Source organism: Mustelus asterias, unplaced genomic scaffold (assembly GCF_964213995.1).
Source record: "Mustelus asterias unplaced genomic scaffold, sMusAst1.hap1.1 HAP1_SCAFFOLD_69, whole genome shotgun sequence".
In the NCBI taxonomy this organism is placed as follows: domain Eukaryota; kingdom Metazoa; phylum Chordata; class Chondrichthyes; order Carcharhiniformes; family Triakidae; genus Mustelus; species Mustelus asterias.
In genome coordinates, this window is record NW_027590131.1 from 759712 (window position 1) to 774552 (window position 14841).

The following is a 14841-nucleotide window of genomic DNA, read 5'->3' on the forward strand; positions in this document are numbered from 1 at the left end:
GAGAGAGAAAGTCACACAAAGAGAGAGGGAGAGAGAAAGTCACACAAAGAGAGAGGGAGAGAGAGACAGGGAGAGAGAGAAAGTCACACAAAGAGAGAGACAGAGAGAGAGAGAGAAAGTCACATGGAGTAATGAGGATGGGGCCTGGATGTGAATGTGGGCGGTGTAGACCTGATGGGCCGAATGGCCTCCTTCTGTACTGTCGGATTCTATGATTCTGTAATGGGGGCTGCGTGCGGTGTGAGGGGAGGGTGGAAGGGGACAGGGGGTGGGGGCAGCACTGGTTCCCTTTTCCCCCCCTCCCTCCTCCCAGGCCCTGTCCGGGAGGTTTCGGGGCTGGAGGGGATTGTTCTGGTGAACTGGCTGGGGCCTGGGGAATCTGTTCTTTGTCCAGGATGTATAATGCAGCCTCTGTGACCAGGCCTCAATCCCAGGCCTCACCTCAGGAAGGCTTTTGCATTTTGCTCCTTTTCCAAACAGTGCCTGTGTTTAAATCGATGGGACTCGACGGTCGAATAAAACCTGCGGCCACTTTAATACAAAGAACAGCACAGCACAGGAACAGGTCCTTTGGCCCTCCAAGCCTGCACCGATCATGTTTACCTATCGAGACCAATGGCCTGTATCCCTCTATACCCCGTTTGTTCATGTGTCTATCCAGATAAGTCTTAAATGTGGCTAATGTATCTGCCTCAACCACCTCACTCGGCAGCGCATTCCAGGCCCCCACCACCCTCTGTGTAAAAACCTTCCCCGCACATCTCCATTGAACCTTTCCCCCTTATCTTGAACTTGTTCCCCTTGTAATTATCATTTCTGTCCTGGGAAAAAGCTCCCAACTGTTCATCCTCGCCACACCCCTCATAATTTTATAAACTTCCAGCTGGTCGTCCCTCAGCCTCCGTCTTTCCAGGGAGAACAATCCCAGTTTATTCAATCACTCCTCACAGCCAATACCCTCCATACCAGGCAACATCCTGGGCAACCCTTTCATTGGATTTGGGATGTGATTGTGGGTTTTCCTGCTATATCTCTTTCTCTTCAATCTTTCTCCCGTGATTGAGAGTTATCAGGGAGGGAGAGAGAGAGAGAGAGAGAGAGAGAAAGGGATGGTAACAGAAAGAGAGAGAGAGAGAGAGAAAGGGATGGTAACAGAGAGAGAGAGAGAGAGAAAGGGATGGTAACAGAGAGAGAGAGAAAGGGATGGTAACAGAGAGAGAGAGAGAGAGAAAGGGATGGTAACAGAGAGAGAGAGAGAGAGCAAAGGCAGAGGGGCAGGGAGAGGAGAGAGATTGGAGGGGAGTGGGTTAGCGGGGGGGGGTGGGGGAGCCTCCGCTGTGCACTCACAGCCCAGCCAGCTCCCCAGTCTCTGGTTAGGTGCATTAACCCACTCTGGCGCATTAACAGGCGCCAGAGTGTGGCGACTAGGAGAATTTCACAGTAACTTCATTGCAGTGTTAATGTAAGCCTTACTTGTGACTAAGAAATAAACTTTACTTTATACTTTACTCTGAGATAAAGACCCTCACTCACAGCCTCCCAGAAGGTGGGATTTATAAACAGCGACTGTGTAACTGAGGCTGAATCTGTGCTGTTGTGTTTGAAAATATATTTTCCTCATATTTGATGGGTTGTAAAGATATTGGAATCTGGCTGCTGCCACATTGCAGTGAGAGAGAGATGTGGCTTTGCAGGAGGAGCTTCCCTCCTCATTTCCCCATGGAAATCACTGAGAAATAGCAAACGTGGCCCACAACACGTCATTATTTTAAACGGTCAGACAGAAACTTATCAGAGAGAGCATTTTAATCCCCATTCATCCCCAGACGGGGAAACAGAGCAGAGATCAGGACAGATTATCCAGAGTAGGAGAGACCGGGGCAGAGATGGGGTATTGGATATATATATAGATCTGGGGGGAAAGCAAAAGAGACACAGAGGGGGCTGGACAGGTTCAGAGATAGAGGCAGAGAAACAGGCAGAGAGAAAGAAACAGCGAGAGACAGAGGGAATGGGAGAGAGAGGTGTGACTGTGCTCGAAGTGGAAGGTTCCCTGTTCATATCGAATGTACAAACAGCCCCAATCCTGGAGGTATTTGCCATTATTTTTATTTGGGGTGGGGGAGAGCTGGAGAGGAGGGGGGGGGGGGGGGGCAGCGAGGGAGACGTGTGGTTCCCTCATTGCTCACTCACTTTAGCCCAATCCTCACTTAAAACACCCCTCTGGGAGGGTGAGAGTGAGGGTCTTTTCCCCAGAGACTGGGGAGCTGGGCTGTGAGTGCAGAGCAGAGGACCCACCCTCCAGTGTGTCTCCTCTCCCTGCCCCTCTGCCTTTGATCTCCCTCTGTTACCCTCCATGTCTCTTTCCCTCCCTGTCTCTCTCTCTCTGTCTTTCCCTCCCTGAAATTAAATGAACAACAATTCACATTTGGTGTTTAAAATTTGTATCTGGCCCTTCTCAGCCTGTGTGTGTGTGTGGGATCTTGCTGTGCCCTCATGCTCTGTCCCCCTCCTCCCCGCCCCATATTCCCCGCACTGTGACAGCGCCCCACACTTTAAACATGAAAAGATGGAGGGGAAGGAGGGTGGGGTAGAGAGAGAAGGGGTGGGGACTGTCAGGGGCTCAGTGGAGGGGGGTAGGGGGATAGAGACAGAGGCTCTGGGGGTGGGGGGTGTCCTCCTGCAGTGTGGGACTCCCTGTGGGATCCTGATTGCAGCATTCCCAGTCTCTCTCCCTCTCTCCCTCTCACTGTGAAGCACTCGGGAGGGAGAGGGAGCTGAAATTCAAATTCCTGAGCCTGGGGGAAAGGCTTGTTCTCAATCCCAGAGTCCTGCTTGTGTTTTCAGGCAGGGCGCTGGGATTTGTGGGTGTGGATGGAGAAGATTGTTCTGTTTAACTGGGGGGTGGGAGAGAGGGGGGTTTGTTCTTTCTACCTGAGGAATAATGCAGCCTCTGTGACTAGGCCGCACTTCACGGCCTAAATCTCAGCAGCACTTTTGCGTTTGCTTAATTCCCCAACAGGGTTTAAGTGGCGGAATTCAATGGTTCAATAAAATGTGAAGCAGCCGCTTCAGGGTGGGATTGTGGGTTTTCCTGCTCCCGCCCCCCTCTCATTTCCCTTTTGATTGTGAGTTTTATTTTAAACGGTCAGACAGAAACTTAGAGAGAGCATTTCAATCCAGATTCACCTCGAGATAGAGAAACAGAGCAGAGATCAGGACAGGTTATCCAGAGACAGGAGCAGAGACGGGGTATTGGACAGATATCGATCTGGGGGAAGTGTGTAAGAGACGGAGAGGGAGAAACAGAGGGGGGGCGGGGAGGGGAGAGGTGACTGATAGAAGTGGGAACTTCATTGGGGCCTCCTGTGTTTATTCACTGGCCTGTCTCTGGAGTAAAGCCCCCAGAATGCTTTGACGTGTTTAATAAATTCAATATCGGGACAGTCAGGAAGCAGTTGGAAGTTCATTGCATTTGAAACGTGTTCCCATTTTGTCAGGGTTTAATAACGAGGAGGTGAAAATGAATGTTTCCCCCACCCTCCCCCCAGTGAGATTGTGAATTTCAGCAAGTCCTGGGATCTTGCTGTGCCTTTTATTGTTTATAATCAGCTTTTGTTTTGTGTTTAATCAAATTTCACTTTATTTTCTCTTTCTCTCTTCCAAGGAGAATTCCTTTGGAAACTTTGGCGATGCAGAGAGCGAATAGTTTTGCCGTGAGGAATCCTCGGACAAGAGCTATAACCAGAGAGAAAAATATTAATAAAAGTCCCTGTGTCTTTGTCGTTCATTTTTATTCACAGATAGACTGGTGGGGCTTTTACACTGAGGGTTAGTGGTCTGTGTGTCAGGGGGAGGGGGGTATTCCCAGTGATCCCTGCTCCAATGTAATCCCACAGATTTCAATCCCTCTCCCTGAAGCTCTGTCTGTGCAACTCCCCCATCCTCAGAACTGTTTCTCCACATCTTTCCAATCCCTGTCTCTCCCCATCCTTTATACCTCAGCCTCTCAAAATGGCAGCATCTTTCCCTTTTTCTCTCCTTCTCTCTATCTTTCACTCTCTCTCTGAAACTTTGTCACTCTGTCTTGCCAAAGCCCCCCTTTCTATTTATCTCGACATCTCACTTTGTATCTCAGCCTCTCTGGACATCTCTCCCTCTCTCTTTGTGGATCATTTTATCAAGCACAGCAGCCTCCTCTCCGTCTCTCTCTCTCTCTCTGCTCCCCCCCTCTGTCTATCTCTGCTCCCTCTCTGTGACTCATTCTGTCTGAAGTACAGCAGCATTCTCTCTCTCCCCCCATCTCTGTATCTTTTCACAATAACTTCATTGCAGTGTTAATGTAAGCCTACTTGTGATTAACAAATAAAATTTAAATTTAACTCTGCTTTTATCTGTCTCTTATCTCTCTCTCTATCTGCTTCCCTCTCTCTATCTGCTTCCCTCCATCTATCTCTCTATCTGCTTCCCTTTCTCTATCTCTCTATCTGCTTCCCTCTCTCTATCTGCTTCCCTCTCTCTGATCTCTGCTTCCTTCTCTGTGAATCAGTCTGAATTACAGCAGCGTCCTCCCCATCTCCATCTCCCTGATCTCTGCTTCCCTCTCTCTGTGAATCATTCTGTCTGAATTACAGCAGCATTCTCTCGATCTCCATCTCTATATCTCTCTGCCTCTTATCTCTCTCTGTATCTGATCTCTGCTTCCCTCTCTCTGTGAATCATTCGGTCTGAATTACAGCAGCATTCTCTCTATCTCCATCTCTATATCTCTCTGCTTCTCTCTCTCTTATCTCTCTCTCTCTGCTCTCTCGTGGGGGACAGGCCAGATCACGGGTTTGCTGTTCACAAGCAGTGAAGGCCCAGGAACGCAGAGGGAGGGAATCGGGGGCAATTCAGAGGGATTCAGCACTGCTGAAAGGGGGGAGTGTGTAATACAGGGGCTTGTTCAGAGCCAGGGGCTATTAGACAGAGAGGGAAGGGGCTGGTGGGGGAGGCTGTTGTACAAGAGGGGGGAATATTATAACACAGGCTGACCAGAGTCAGGGGTTATTAGAGAAAGGGGGCAATGGGGGAGGGGGGAGGGGGAATCAGACAGGGGGTCTGTTGTACAGGATGGGGGTGGGGGATGTTATAACACAGGCTGCTCAGTGTCAGGGGAATTAGTCATTTGAACGTTAATGTTTAAAATGGGCAGAGTTTCCACATCCAACTCCACCAGGAGCTGTTTACAGGGGGGTGGTGGACGGGGATGGACGTGCGGTGGGGGGGGGGGGGACTAATTAGAAAGGGGGGGGTCTGTCAGTCCAGAGGCTGTTCACAGGGAGGGAGTGGGAATTTGCCAGGTTGAGGGGGTGGGGTGGGGGAAAGAGGGGAACTTAGAGGGATATTCAGCCGGGGGGCTTTGAAGATGGTTTGGGCAGTGGGGTGGGCGGGGTACGGGGCTCAGAGGGAAGGATCGGGAGATTTAGAGGGATTGTGAGGAGGGACGACAGAATTGGCTGGAGTGGGGGGGGGGAATTGAGAGGGATTAAAGGGGGAGAGTGTAGAGGGAGACTCAGGGATTGTGGTAGGGAATTAGAGGGATTCAGGGGGATTTAAGGGACTCATGGGGACTTTGGGATTTAGCGGGGCTGAGAGGGAGGGAATCGGGGGGAATTGAGGGGGATTCGGGAAGGGGGGGCTTAGAGGGGTATTTCTGGGGTTCTGAGGGATACAGGAGGGATTGGGGGGCTTACGGGGATTACAAGACATGGTTTGGTGCTCAGACAGATTGAAGGGGTGGGATTGGAGAGGGAGCAGGATTTGGGGGCAGAGGAATGTGGCGAGGGTGGGGGCGATCTCGGGAGACATTCAGGGGGGTATTCTAGAGGAATCTCAGGGGCTTAGAATCTGGGGAGGGTCTGGATGGGGTAGGGAGTCAGAGAGGGAGTTAGCGGGAGGGGGGGGAGTCGGGGTGGAGGGAAAGGGATTGAGGGCGGGGTGGATTCAGAGGGATTTGGGAGGGGGGAAATTCAGAGAGGGATTTAGGGTGGGGCCTTGCATCAGGGTTAGAATTGAGGGGGTGCCGAGCGATTCGGAGGGGGCGGGGGGGGACTCAGAGGGATTCAGGGGTGGGGAGGACTGAGGAAGGACTGGGTGCAGGCGTCAGGGGGGCTTGGGTTTGGCAGGGGGGCAGAGGGAGCCTTGGGGGGGGGGGGCTGAGGAATTGGGGCAGGAACTTGGAGGATTCAGGGGGCTGAGGGTCAGATTGGCAGTGGGTGTCAGAGAGATTGAGCGGGGGGAGGGGGTGCTTACAGAGTCGGATGAAAGGAGATGGGGCAGAGGGACAGGGAATCAGGTGGGGGAAAGAGGAGTTTTGGGGGGGGGATTAGTGGAGATTGAGGGCGGGGGGTTGAGAAGGATTGGGAGTGGCTCAGAGGGCTTTGGCGGTGAGTTCCTGAGAGAGAGTGAGTGGGGGGGGGTGATTAGAGTGGGATTGGAGAAGATTGGGCAGAGAGGATCGGGGGGGAGGGACAGAGAGGATCGGGGGGGAGGGGCAGAGAGGATCGGGGGGGAGGGGCAGAGAGGGTCGGGGGGGAGGGGCAGAGAGGGTCGGGGGGGAGGGGCAGAGAGGGTCGGGGGGGAGGGGCAGAGAGGGTCGGGGGGGAGGGGCAGAGAGGGTCGGGGGGGAGGGGCAGAGAGGATCGGGGGGGAGGGGCAGAGAGGATCGGGGGGAGGGGCAGAGAGGATCGGGGGGGAGGGGCAGAGAGGATCGGGGGGAGGGGCAGAGAGGATCGGGGGGGGGGGGCAGAGAGATTGGCAGAGGGGAGGTTCAGAGGGGTTTAAGTGGAGGGACTGAGAGTGGGTTTGGGCAGTGGGGATTTAAAGAGGGTTTTGGGGGGTGGGGAACCTGGAGGCGGGGGGGGGGGGGGGGGAGAGGGGAATTTGGGGGTGAGAGATTGAGTGCGGCAGGTTTAGGATTGGGAGTGGGTTCAGGAGTCGGGGGGGATTAGGCTCAGAGGGGAATCTATAGGGCATTGGCAATAGGGGGAGGGGGAGGGTGATTCAGCATGGGGTTCGGGTCTGTCGGTGGGGGTGGGGGTTGGGTCTGTCGGTGGGGGTGGGGTTCGGGTCTGTCGGTGGGGGTGGGGTTCGGGTCTGTCGGTGGGGGTGGGGTTTGGGTCTGTCGGTGGGGGTGGGGTTTGGGTCTGTCGGTGGGGGTGGGGTTTGGGTCTGTCGGTGGGGGTGGGGACAGGAGTTCAGAAGCTGGGGAGGGGCCCCTATGGATAGGGCTGAGATTTGGGGGGGGGGGGGGAAGAGAAATCCTGGTGGGACTGGAGGGTCTCAGAGGAATTGGTCAGAGCGGGGGGGGGGGGGAAACAGAGCGGGGGGGGGAAACAGAGCGGGGGGGGGGAAACAGAGCGGGGGGGGGAAACAGAGCGGGGGGGGGAAACAGAGCGGGGGGGGGGAAACAGAGCGGGGGGGGGAAACAGAGCGGGGGGGGGGGAGAAACAGAGCGGGGGGGGGAAACAGAGCGTGGGGGGGAAACAGAGCGGGGGGGGGGGAAACAGAGCGGGGGGGGGAAACAGAGCGGGGGGGGGGAAACAGAGCGGGGGGGGGACGGGGGGGGGAAACAGAGCGGGGGGGGGAAACAGAGCGGGGGGGGGCGGGGGGGGGGAAACAGAGCGGGGGGGGGAAACAGAGCGGGGGGGGGAAACAGAGCGGGGGGGGGGAAACAGAGCGGGGGGGGAAACAGAGCGGGGGGGGGAAACAGAGCGGGGGGGGAAACAGAGCGGGAAACAGAGCGGGGGGGGGGGGAAACAGAGCGGGGGGGAAAAAAGAGCGGGGATATGCTGGGGGGGGGACATGCTGGGGGGGGGACATGCTGGGGGGGGGACGACATGCTGGGGGGGGGACGACATGCTGGGGGGGACGACATGCTGGTGGGGGGACATGCTGGGGGGGGGGGGACATGCTGGGGGGGGGACATGCTGGGGGGGGGGGATATAGATAGGCTGGATATAGATAGGGGATATAGAAGGATATAGATAGGCTGGAAATTTGGGCAAAGAAATGGCAGATGGAGTTCAATCCAGATAAATGCGAAGTGATGCATTTTGGTAGAACTAACGTAGGAGGGAGCTATATGATAAATGGCAGAACCATAAAGGGTGTAGATACGCAGAGGGACCTGGGTGTGCAAGTCCACAGATCCTTGAAGGTGACGTCACAGGTGGAGAAGGTGGTGAAGAAGGCATATGGCATGCTTGCCTTTATAGGACGGGGCATAGAGTATAAAAGTTGGGGTCTGATGTTGCAGATGTATAGAACGTTGGTTCAGCCGCATTTGGAATACTGCATCCAGTTCTGGTCGCCACACTACCAGAAGGACGTGGAGGCTTTAGAGAGAGTACAGAGGAGGTTTACCAGGATGCTGCCTGGTATGGAAGGGCTTAGTTATGAGGAGAGATTGGGTAAACTGGGGTTGTCCTCACTGGAAAGACGGAGGATGAGGGATGACCCAATAGAGGTGTATAAAATTATGAAAGGCATAGATAGGGTGAACGGTGGGAAGCTTTTCCCCAGGTCGGTGGTGACGTTCACGAGGGGTCATAGGTTCAAGGTGAAGGGGGGGAGGTTTAACACAGATATCAGACGGACGTATTTTACACAGAGGGTGGTGGGGGCCTGGAATGCGCTGCCGGGCAAGGTGGTGGAGGCGGACACACTGGGAACGTTTAAGACTTATCTAGACAGCCACATGAACGGAGTGGGAATGGAGGGATACAAAAGAATGGTCTAGTTTGGACCAGGGAGCGGCACGGGCTTGGAGGGCCGAAGGGCCTGTTCCTGTGCTGTTTTGTTCTTTGTAACTTTTATACTCGATGCTGCGGTCGATGAAGACGAGCGTGCTGTCTGCCTTCTTGACCACCTCATCCACCTGTGTTGGCACTTTCAGGGATCTGTGCACTTGTACACACAGATCCCTCTGTAGGTCAATGTTCTGATGTTCTTCCATTTACTGTATAATTCGCTTCTGAATTAGGTCTTTTGCAAGAATCAAATTGTCAAAAGTTGAAAAGAAGATTAGTTCACAGAATCTATTGAAGCAATTTCTTGGAGAAGCACGTTCCAGTGACAATCACACAACAAGCTGTTTTAGACATGGTGATGTGCAAATGTGTGGCGTTTCCAACAAAAATAGATTCCTTTCATTTGAAAAACAGCAGCAGAAGTGTTCCAGCCGTTGCTAATTCAAGGAGTGTATTAGATTCAGTGAAGATGTGGCACCGGGGTTGGCACTGCTGCCTCACAGCGTCAGATTCCCGGATTCATTCCAGCTTTGGACGACTGTCTGTGGAGTTTTCACGTTCTCCCCGTGTCTGTGTGGGTTTCCTCCGGCTGCTCCTGTTTCCTCCCACAGTCCAAATAAACTGTGCAGGTTGGGTGGGTTGGCCGTGCTAAATTGCCCGTTGGTGTCCAAGATGTGTAGTTTAGGTGGATTAGCGGCGTAAATATGTGGGGTTACGGGAAACCGGGCAACTGCAGATCTATTAGTCTGACATTGATGGTATGGAAATCCTATAATAATCTATAATAAAGGAAGTGATAACAGAACACTTCAAAATTAATGGCAGGATTAGACAGGGCCAACATGGATTTATGAAAGGCTGGCACGGTGACACACTGGTTAACATTGTTGCATCACAGCCAGGGGCCCGGGTTCAATTCCAGCCTTGGGTGACTGTGTGGAGTTTCCACATTCTCCCCGTGTGTGTGTGTGTTTCCTCTGGGTGCTCCGGTTTCCTCCCACACTCCAAAGATATGCATGGTAGATGGATTGGCCATGGTAAAATTGCCCTTCGTGTCCCAAGATGTGTAGGTTAGGTGGATTAGCCCCAGTAAATTAGTGAGTTTATGGGGAGCGGACCGTGGTAAGTTACTCTGTCAGTGTGTCTCGATGGGCCGAATGACGATTCCTACACTAGGGATTCTATAGTTGCATGATTCACACACAAGAGGTTATTAAATAAAATTGGAGCACGTGGGATTGGGAGGAATATACCAGCATGGATTGAGAACTGATTAATGGACAGAAACAAGGAGTTGGAATGAATGGGTTACTTTTGGGTTGACAGCCTCTAACTAGTGGAGTACGGCAGGGATCAGTGTTTGGGTCTCAGCTATTCAGAATCTGCATCAATGATATGGATGTGGGGATCAAATATAATATTTCCAAATTTGCGAATAATGGAAAACTAGGTGAAAATCTGAATTGTGAGGAGGATGCAAAGATGTTTCAAGGGGATGTGGAGAGGCTCAGGGAGGCTCCACAACTGGAGTAATGTGTACAGTGTTGAGCTCTTTACTTAAAACAGGATAGAATTGTATTGGAACCAGTTCAGAGAAAGTTCACTCGGCTGATTCCTGGGATGGAGAGGTTTATTTTACGAGGGAAATTTGGGCAGATTGGAGCAATATCTATGAAAGTTCAGAAGATTAAAAGGTGATCGCATTGAGGGGATGAGACAGGGTGGTTGCTGAGAGGCTGTTTCTTCTTGTAAGAGAGACCAGAACAAGGGGACAGATTTTAAAATGTAATTGTCAGTCCCTTAAGACTGAGATGAGGAGAAATTTATATTTTTAGATGGTGGCTGGTCAGTGGAATTCTCTTCCCTGGAGACTCGTGGCGGCAGAGTCATTGAATATATTCCAGGCTGAGTTAAGAATGATTTTGGATTGAGAAGTGAATCAAGGGTTACGGGGAAAAGAGTTGAGACTATAATTAGATCAGCTGGGATGGAGTATGCTCGAGGGGCTGAATGGCCTTCTGCTGTTCCGAGGTATTTTGTTCTTATCCCAATACGTCCTTCAGACTGCTCTCTGTGACCAGTGATGGATACACAAGCTCTATGTTTTGTCCTCACCAGACGCTCTCCTGTGCCCATTCATTAGGCCACCCACTCAACCCATCTCACCAGCAGTAATTACCCACTCTGCCCCCAGGCCTTCCTGATCCAGCACTTCATCTTCCATTGGCGTAAGGATGGCAAGACCTGGATGTCTCCACTCTTCTTCACTCATTCCCTGATGATGTTTGCTCTCTTTCCAAGCACATAAATTGTTACTCACTCATCAAACACATGCAGTAGCCCAGGGTTGTCCAACGTGTGGACCCTCGAAGCCCCTCAATGCGGCCCCCGGAGCGAGTTTCCAGAATCTCAGTCACACAGTTCAGTTTGAATGGAAGAATCTGCATGGAGCTGCTCCTCCAATCACATCCCGTTTCTTTCCCATGTTTGCTGCTGATAGGATTTTGAGCCAATCTGCAGCAAATGTGGGAGAGAAACAATTTGTGATTGATGAGGATTAAACTCTAATAATCATCTTTATTTATTACTCATTATTGTGCTCAGCAAGTTGTTTCCTTTCATATCTCAGTTTAGTTTTTAATTGAAATTTCTGCTGTGCCAAACTTTATCATTCTGAAATTTACTCATCGGCCGCTTGAGTGAGAAAAACATTGACGTGTGTTTGCCCAGTGAATATGTTGGTCAGCCCTGCTCGAGCCTATGCTAGTGGCAGCCTAACGGACATGTCTCTGACAGTCAATGCTGCTGCCTTTGCATTGTAAGAGTTTTAACAACACCAGGTTAAAGTCCAACAGGTTTATTTGGTAGCAAATACCATTCTCTTTCGGAGCGCTGCTCCTTCGTCAGATGGAGTGGAAATCTGCTCTCAAACAGGGCACAGAGACACAAAATCAAGTTCCAGAATACTGAATAGAATGCGAATCCCTACAGCCAACCAGGTCTTAAAGAGACAGATAATGTGAGAGAAGGCAGCATTAAGCACAGGTTACAGAGATGTGTATTGTCTCCAGACAGGACAGCCAGTGAGATTCTGCAAGTCCTTTGCATTGCCAGTGTCTGGGTGGAGATGTTCTTTCCACAATTTCCCTCTCATCCTTATTCACATATCAGGCTGTGCTGCACTCACCGTGGCAGAACACATCAGGACATTGATCCTTTTCCACTCTGTAACCACGTGTCTGAAACCTGCTCACCTCCCAGCAATCTCCATCCAGACTGGCTTGTACCGATGGGATAATCTCCTCCCATCCTGAGGGAACAGGACCTCCCTCTGAGCCTGAGCAGCCGGGAGGAGCCCCTCCGGGGGGGGGGCGGGGGCGCAAGCCTTGCTCTGCTGTCTGACATTTCAGTCCTTCATTCAGTAAGCAGAGCTCCCTCGCTGCTCCCTCCAGAGCTGCTGTGTTTGAAAGTCCTGCTGCCTTTGGAGATGGTGCCAGCATTGCCTGAACCGGGACTGCCCCGTGCCCGGGCTGCCTCAGTGGGCAGCTCCCCCTGCCTGCCAGCCGTTAATTGTCCCCCTCTGACAATATCACCGTCATAACTCTGCCTATCCTGCCCACACGGACACACCACCCATTTCCAATCCCCATGCTGGCACTTGAGCTTCTGGTAAAATCACAGCCATTATCTTCAACCTCACCACAAACTGCATTTCCAAACCACTGACCATCCCATGTCCCTCCCGAGCCACTCCGAGTAAGGACATGGGGATCCTGTGATTGTGGTCCTGTCCCATCATCACTTTTATCATTTAATCACTCCTGTAATTCCAGTTTGTCCTTTCTTTGTTTCTTCCCCAGCCACCCACCGCTGTCACTTCAAACCTGTCAATTCACTGCCCGTTCCCAGTTCCAATGGAAGCTCAAACTTTACCCCTGTTTCTCTCTTCACATGTATTTAGCGAACCTGCTGAGCATTTCCAGTTTATTTATGTTTCATTTTCAGCATTGAGTATTTCCTCATTCTCCAGAAATGCAGGTTGTGTTTTTGGAATGTTTGATACAATACATTATTATTGTTATTAACAGTATTATTTAAAACCCTGGGGATTGAGCCTGATTCCTGTTATTCCTCTCTCTGGTCTCCAGTCTCGGATTTAACGCTCTCACAGATTCTTGTGCTGAGGATCTCGCCTCCGCTCTCTGTACAAAACAGTCACTGAGGATTCTGTACCTGGAATCAAACTCCTTCACAGATCAATCTGTCCCTGCTCTCCGCCGCCTCATACTGACCTGCAGCAGTCTGGAGGAGATCGAGTGAGTGTTTGTGTGAATTTTTAGTGTAACAATTAAAATATAAATCGATTTAAAGTATAAATGGGCCTGAATCTTCCAAGCAGCAGCAATGGTATGTGTGAAAATTCCCCCAAACTGAAACTGCTTCATATTTCTCCCAGGATCTTAGGCACTGCGACCCTGGGAGCTCCATCAGAGCAGACAAGAGTCGGGGAAGAGAGAGCACACACCCTATTTACAGCACAGTGATCCCGGGGAACTCCACCAGAGCAGAGTTGGGGAAGAGAGAGCACACACCCTATTTACAGCACAGTGATCCCGTGGAACTCCATCAGAGCAGAGTTGGGGAACAGAGAGCACACACCCTATTTACAGCACAGTGACTCCAAGGAACTCCATCAGTGCACAGTCCTAGAAGAGAGAGAGCACACACCCTATTTACAGCACAGTGACTCCTAGGAACTCCATCAGTGCACAGTCCTGGAAGAGAGAGAGCAAACACCCTATTTACAGCAGTGACCCCGGGGAGCTCCATCATAGCGGAGTAGAGTCGGGGAAGAGAGAGCACGTACCCTATTTACAGCAGTGACCCAGGCGATCTCCATCAGAGCAGAGTGGAGTCACGTAGAGCGAGCACACCTTATTTACAGCACAGTGACCCCGGGGAGCTCCATAAGTGTTAGTTGATTGTGGGAGTGAATGGGTTGGTGTGTCGCTGGATGAGTGGTTAGTCAGGGAGCTGAGGAGAGGTTCAAGGATTAGTTCTGGGTGTCGGGAGGGTGGTCGAGTTGTGTTGTGTTGGGTTGGAGGGTTAATCAGCAGTTTGGATGGTGGCTGGGAGTTGGTAATGTTGCTGGGTGTCTAATTAGATTTGGTTGCGTGGTCGGGGGTTGGGTTTGGTTTCTAGCTTTGGAGAGTAGTGGGTTGGGGTTGGTTCTTGAGTAATCAGTTTAAGTCAGAGATATAGTCAAGAATGTATTGAAGAGGCGGCTGCATATAGCACTTGGGGCGAACAGGATCAAAGGTTATGGGGAGAAAGCAGGATTAGGCTTTTGAGTTGGACGATCAGCCATGATTGTGATGGATGGTGGAGTCGGCTTAAAGGGCCAAATGGCCTCCTCCTGCTCCTATCTTCCATGTTTCTATGTCAGGTCAGGAGAGGGTGGGACGGATGAGGCCAAGTTGGGAGGTTTAGTCAGATTTGTTCAAGGGCTAGTGGGAGGTAGTCGGGCTGGAGGGGAGGGAGAGATGATTTACGGGAGTGACAGCCTGTCAGGGGGAGATACCAGCAGTAGCCAGGCCTGTGACACCACAGCTGGTTCTGCTGTGGGACAGGGTCGGGCAAAGAGCAAGCGAGCAGTAGTAATAGGGGACTCGCTAGTTAGAGGCACAGACAGGCGTTTCTGTGGCTGCAATCGAGACTCCAGGATGGTGTGTTACCTCCCTGGTGCCAGGGTCAAGGACGTCTCTGAGCGATTGCAGGACATTCTTAAGGGGGAGGGTGAGCAGCCAGAGGTCGTTGTACATATTGGTACCAACGACATAGGTAGGAAAAGGGATGAGGTCCTGAAATGTGAATATAGAGAGTTAGGCAGAAGGCTAACGTGTAGGACCTCGAAGGTAGTAATTTCAAGACTACTATCGGTACCACGTGCTAGTGAGAGTAGGAATAGGAGGATTAGGCAGATGAATGACTGGCTTGAGAGCTGGTGCAGGGGGCAGGGATTTAGATTTTTGGATCATTGGGATCTTTT

At 51.7% G+C, this 14841-nt stretch overlaps 1 protein-coding gene across 1 annotated transcript in view; it reads left to right on the forward strand.

Annotated features, from left to right (window-relative positions):
• LOC144483448 (NACHT, LRR and PYD domains-containing protein 3-like) overlaps positions 1–14841 on the forward strand; it is a 396724-nt gene that overhangs the window by 161554 nt on the left and 220329 nt on the right. The window lies entirely within an intron of this gene.